We start from the raw sequence: 6000 nt of genomic DNA, 5'->3' as shown, positions 1-6000 counted from the left end.
TATTTGTCTGCTATTTCAATAAAGCACTGTAATGATAATTTGACAAGTACCATCAACCTTCTTTCTTGATAACACAGTAAAATAACCAAAGGCTTAGAAAAACAGAAATGATAATGTCTTTATTAAATCAGGAAAGACTAAATCCAACTTCACATCACAAACACATAAACACTTACCTGCGCAGTGAAATCAGCTGGGATTCATGGTGTGTATTTAGACTTAGTGTCACCACAGAGATGTATCCATTAGATATAATTCATTGTTGGTCATTCAAATTCATATCAGTCATAGGCCTCTGAGTGCCAGTGATTTTTTCCTGATTGCGCAATGTTGTACAATATTCAGAATTCTCTGGTTGTTCGTCTACTCGTGGAAGATCTTAACCCACAAAAGGCATGTTTTTAATAAGATATTCAACAGCTTTTTTCAAAAAAGAAATACAGTACATGAACAATTCAATATGATTTTTGTCTTTGTATTATTTGTGAAATTCATTTCAAATATTCTAATTTCAAAGGTAATTATTTGAAAATGAACAATCTCATCAAAATCTCTTCAGTGCTGTAATGTAATGAAATGCACTGTCTGCCAAGCACAGTTAGATTTTCTGAGATGCCCTCAATATAAACCCATCCAAACCAATGGGATGTCAAACAAAAAGCTTCATAAGATTATTTTTTCATAAAATATGTTTTTGTAGGATATTAATATGTAACAGAATTTATTGTTTTGCATTGATGAATATAAACCCTGTGTGTACGTGTGTGTACCATGTGCCCCCCCCCCCCCCCCCCCCCCCGACCCCCACACACACACACAGACACACACACTGTACTCCAGCAAAAGTGGGGGGGGGGAGGCTGCAGAAGAGGGCAGGGCCGGGGGGGGGGGGGGGGGGGTGGTGGCTGCAGAAGAGGGCAGGGCCGGGGCGGGGGGGTGGAAAAGCAGGTCTGCGACTCAGAGGCCGGGCGCGATAGGGAATGGGGCCCCGGCTCCCCCAGCGCTTGTTTAAGGAAAGATTATCTTGACAAATTGGATAAACATCTCCGGCGTGACAGGATGTTGATGGAAGGCCGGGTCCGCGCGCGCACCTGGGCATGCTCGGTTTGCTCGGTGTGCGACCGAGGGCGCGCGGCTCGTCTGGGCCCCCGCTTTGTCTCGCCCCGGCAGGTAAAGACAGGCACGGGGCCCCGTCTCCGCGCGGCAGATAGCTGACGCTCTTCAGGTGCTTCTGGAAGTTTCCCGGGTCTAAAATAACAGCAGGCCAGGCTGAGAGGACAAAGGGAGTGGAGGCGGGGGGAGGGGGTTGGGTGCTCAGAAAACAGGCCCCAGCTGTGCCAGGGAGCTACGCCCTGCAACAGGTGGGTATTGGTGGAGGGCAGACAAACATGCGTCGCCGCGAACCGCCTCCCCCTCGCTGGCCGCCCCGCCCCGTACCTGGCCGACTTCCACTGACATCACTCGCCATGGCGATCTCTGAGATCGCAAAATACTACGGCAGGATACTGTGTGCCGGGAATCTGCCACTTCATGAAAGGGAACTTTTTTATGATTCCCATGTATTGTATATGGTTTGTAATGTCTATTTACCTAAACGTTTGGAGACTGAGTGTATGCATCTTTATATGTTAGCATATCCTATATCACTTTCTCTTGGAAACACCAACAAAAATCGCAATGGAAAATACATTTAGCAGTCTGTGAATTAAATGTTTGTTCATGATTTGACCTCATCTGCACGATCCTGCTGACAACCTGTTATGTTCAGACCTCACACACGCATACAGCACAGTCGCATTGACGGCTGTGGTAATGAGACAGGTAAGATGACCTTTCTTGGATTCTGTCCTCAGGGAAGAGTTGAAAGGTGATTGATGGCACTTGGGGAGGACAGAAGGAGATGGCCCCGCCCACTCTGCTACCTAGGAGCACCTGGAGGAGATTCCAGTTTGCCTTTAGCCAATGGAGTTTTCTGTAAAAAAAACAAAAAAAAAAAAAAAAACAAACAAACAAAAAACAAAACAAAATGGAGGGCATGTATTTTGTTTAGCAAGTTAAAGATAAACATATTTATTTTCTTCTGGACCTATTGGGTTATGCAGTGAACAAGTTAATCCAAACACAACATTAACTCTGGCACTGTCTCCACTTTGAGAGGGGCCATCTCAATCCTTTTACACACACATTAGAGCTATCGAGTCATGCCGTGATATTTAATGGGACTCTGCGGGGGGTAGTAGATTTAGGAGACTTAGCATAATTAACAATATGACATACTCTACAAAGTGCATATTAAGGCCCTGTTCGGTGCTTTGTTTGGTCTCAGTATCCTGTACAGTTTACAGCCTTTCTCCAAGGGGTTAGTGGTGTCCTGCAGGGACCACTGCAATGTTCTCATAGCTGGGATTTTATTTGGTTCATGTGACTGATGCAGTACTGCCATTTCAACTACAAGTCCAAAGTAAATGCGTTCACTTTTAACAGCCATGTAATTGCAATCATGGCTTTAATTTTCTCCTTTCTTAAAGGCAAAGCTTTTAATAGCGGTTATGTCCCAAGCATAACCTTAGTCCAAGTCTCCGAGACAGAATTTTAGAGTGGACACCATGTTAAATGCAAATCAGTTCTCTACACTGTGGATATACCAGTATAATGTACAGAGTCTGTGCTTCGCTAAAATAGTAAATAAATATGCGAGGCAAACAGCTCTCTTTGTGAGAAATAGAGTGTGTTTTGGGGGGGGGGTGCTATTCAAGTCACAGTGGGGCTGGAAAACAATTATAGTAAGTAGAGGTGAGTCATATAAGCCGCCTGGCCTGCATTCTGTTTCCTCTGTTCATCCAGGGTGTCGCATGTGACAAACCTGCCCTCGTTGAAGTGATTTCATGAATGATTCCTGTTAGGTGGTAACTGTACAGAGAAGCCAAACTATTTTTTTGCTCCTACAAGTGAAGGTACTTCAGAGTTCAAGTGAATTCAAGTTCTGTTGGAGGGTTGGAGTATGTCAGATTAGTCCATAAATTCTCTGTTACCACTGTCCAAATTTCACCAATAGACCAAAATGCAGTTCCTTTTGACAAAGATGATAGTGTATATAATGATACTGTTTTTGGAAAAACAAATTAAAGAGCTTCTTACTTGTTTTGTCTTGCTAAACATTTAGGTCATTAGGAATTTAGGTCCTACCTTCAATATGTAATAATCAGGGACTATAACGGCATAGTGAAAAACAAGTATAATGTTATTCGTGGCTTAATAAAATCTGATCTGGGGTCTCTGTATTTCATCAACAGGAAAAGATCTGGGCCCATATTCATCAAGTGTCTCAGAGTAGGATTAGTGTTGATCCAGGATCAGATTTCTCTTGTCCATATCCAAACATTGCTCATGATTAGCTACAAAGCTAAACACATCCTGAGACAATGAATGAATACGGGCCTTATTTCTTAACAGGGATGACAAGCTTTGGGAAAGACGAGAACCCTTACAAATACAGCAAACGGCAACATTCGCATCATAATATGTATTTTTATTTCATTAAGAGCTTGGTCACCGAGAGTGGCAGGAGCAGGAAAAAAAAATCAATAAATAAATAAATAAAAATCCTTCCTCAGTTTCCCTCTGAGCTGCCAGGAGTCAGGTTGCAAGGGTGGAGGTGTTTCCATGGCTTTTTGCCATCAATCATTTCATTCTCTCACCCTGGATGCTCTTTACCACTTTTGTCATGGCAAGAAAGGCCCACAAGTATCCCAGAATACCTGGCTAGATGCAGTCCTCTGTTTTATCATCCAGCCCATTTAGCCTTTAAGCTGGGAAATTGTTTATTGTGCCCCAGGAGCATAAGAACAGGGCTTGTCCAGTGCCAAGAGCCTCGCTAGAGAGGGACTGGGGCCCCGGGGCCCTGCGGGGCCCTCCGGTGGGTTAGGACAAGATGCAGGTGTCAGGTGCTGAATTTAATGTTTTGAGAGATTTCACCCTGGACAAATTTTCATTCCATCCATGTGAGCTCAATAAATGTTATGTTATTCATTCACTTTTATGATTCAGGCATATAACACATTGGGTGGTTCATGCCCTTTCGCTGTTTTACCATTCAAGGCTTTCTGAACATGTTATCACAATAATTTGTTTGTTTTCGTTTTGTATTTTCACTCACATACTGGAGCTATTGCATGACCCTGCATTTCCGCAGTTTACAAAAAACTTATCCATGTCTACTACTCTGGACAACAATATTAATCAAATTGTGGATATTATCTATTGTTTGTTACTATGTTGTGCATTTTTTAAGTGTCTTGTCTTTGTCTCTGACTATTTCATTTATAAACGTATTTTAGTCCATGAATATATAAGCATTTAAAAAGTGCTCATTAATTACTGTACTTAGTATGAGCATTCAAAGTGGATTAGGACAGAACTGTACCTTGCTCTCATGGCCAGATTTCTCTGGGTGGTGCTTTCTATTTCAATTCAGATTACACTTTGGAGAAGGGAACAAGAACGTCCCCATTCATTCAGTTTGTATGAACAGCCAGAAGGCAAGTAACTGCTTTGTATTCAAGATATGATCAGCGGATTACAAAGAGCCTTGTGATATGCCACACAAGTAAATAACCATGTTGGCAATGTTCACACAATGTCCTGTTGATGCTAAGGAAATTTTCCCCCGTCTCTGATTCCATTTGGGCACAAGAAGATCTGGACCTCTCATTTCAAGCAACTCAAAGAAATAATGTTTGTCAACACGCCTCGTTTTATCAATCTGATAACAATGAAAACATCTCCTGTTTTGGGATTTTTCTAAACTTTTTTAAGCAGCCGTGTACCAGTGAAAGTTGTTTTATAGCAGTGGAGCAGGGGGCTAGTGAACAGAACATATTTTTTGGGTGGTGTCTGTGGCTGGCAGAGCAGTGGTGGTTACAGAATTTCAGGATTGGACTACTGCTGCATAACTTCGGCAGGGTGCATGTTCTCTGAATAGGTCTGTTCGCACTACATATCCATATGTGTTTTGGGAAAGGGGTCCTCAATAAGATATCAACTGTGATGAGTATCTTTGAACATATCATTAGTAAAGTTGATTCATAGTGAATTGTGTGAATCGTAGTGAATATTGTTTCTTTTTGCCAATTCACATTTTTCATTCTCACAGTCTCAAATCTCGCACATTAAACACACCATAAATTTTCTACAGCAAGTACTGTTGCATTTGGTGAATGTAATTTTTCAATTTCATCATCCTCATCCTTTATCCTCATATATTTAATTGACTCAAGTGTGTTTTTCCCTTCATAAAACTTTGAATAATCTATCAGTGACATTTCAAAAAATAGTATGAAAGAGTCTTGTATAATAATGTTATTTTAAAATAGCTTACATAATATTTTTTCATTAACTGCAGTGGCTGACTGAACTCAACATGCTGCATAAACACAATAATAGAAAAGGAACTCTGAATTTTGTGAAGGACAAAATTAATTACAATTACAGTTCAGAAAGGCTTTGGTTCACAGACGGTAAGACCAAAATTTTAATTATGGTGCCTACGATGTGGACCAAATAATCCGCCTCTTCAAAGCACACTCATTTTCATTTTAAAGTAAAAAATATTAAGCCTGATTTTAAAGCATAATAATAATTATAATTAAAGTATAATAATATTTGGACATATGTTTCTCCATCTATACAGTCTCCATAAGCACATTACTGAAGAACAGTATGTTTCTAATGTACACAAGACTACCTTAGACATATCATTATGAGCATACCGGTTGTCCTTTCTTTTTTTACAGTATAATTCATGTCCACTGAGATGTAAAGTTGTTAAAAGATCACGTGATTATGTTCTGTGAAACTAGCTAAAGGGTCAAAGGATGACTAATTTGATCCCTCACTCAACTATGCAATAAAGCAGAGGCCTACATTTAATCAGCATTAGTCCTTAACTCTGGCTCTGAAACAAAAGCAAGAGTTGGTCTATTTCGTCACAAACAGTGGAGA

General features: G+C 40.8%; 1 long non-coding RNA gene across 3 annotated transcripts in view; it reads right to left on the bottom strand.

Annotated features, from left to right (window-relative positions):
- Window positions 1-911: 911 nt before the first annotated feature.
- Window positions 912-6000, bottom strand: part of LOC118228762 — a 58113-nt gene continuing 53024 nt past the window's right edge. For all 3 annotated transcript variants that reach the window (XR_004765532.1, XR_004765531.1, XR_004765530.1), the window contains one exon: window positions 912-1972. This is a non-coding gene — a long non-coding RNA (uncharacterized LOC118228762). The remainder of the gene's footprint in view (window positions 1973-6000) is intronic.

Source organism: Anguilla anguilla, chromosome 6 (genome assembly GCF_013347855.1).
Source record: "Anguilla anguilla isolate fAngAng1 chromosome 6, fAngAng1.pri, whole genome shotgun sequence".
Classification (NCBI taxonomy): Eukaryota; Metazoa; Chordata; class Actinopteri; order Anguilliformes; family Anguillidae; genus Anguilla; species Anguilla anguilla.
The sequence above is the reverse complement of the archived record's forward strand: the minus strand, read 5'-3'. Positions and strand labels throughout refer to the sequence as shown.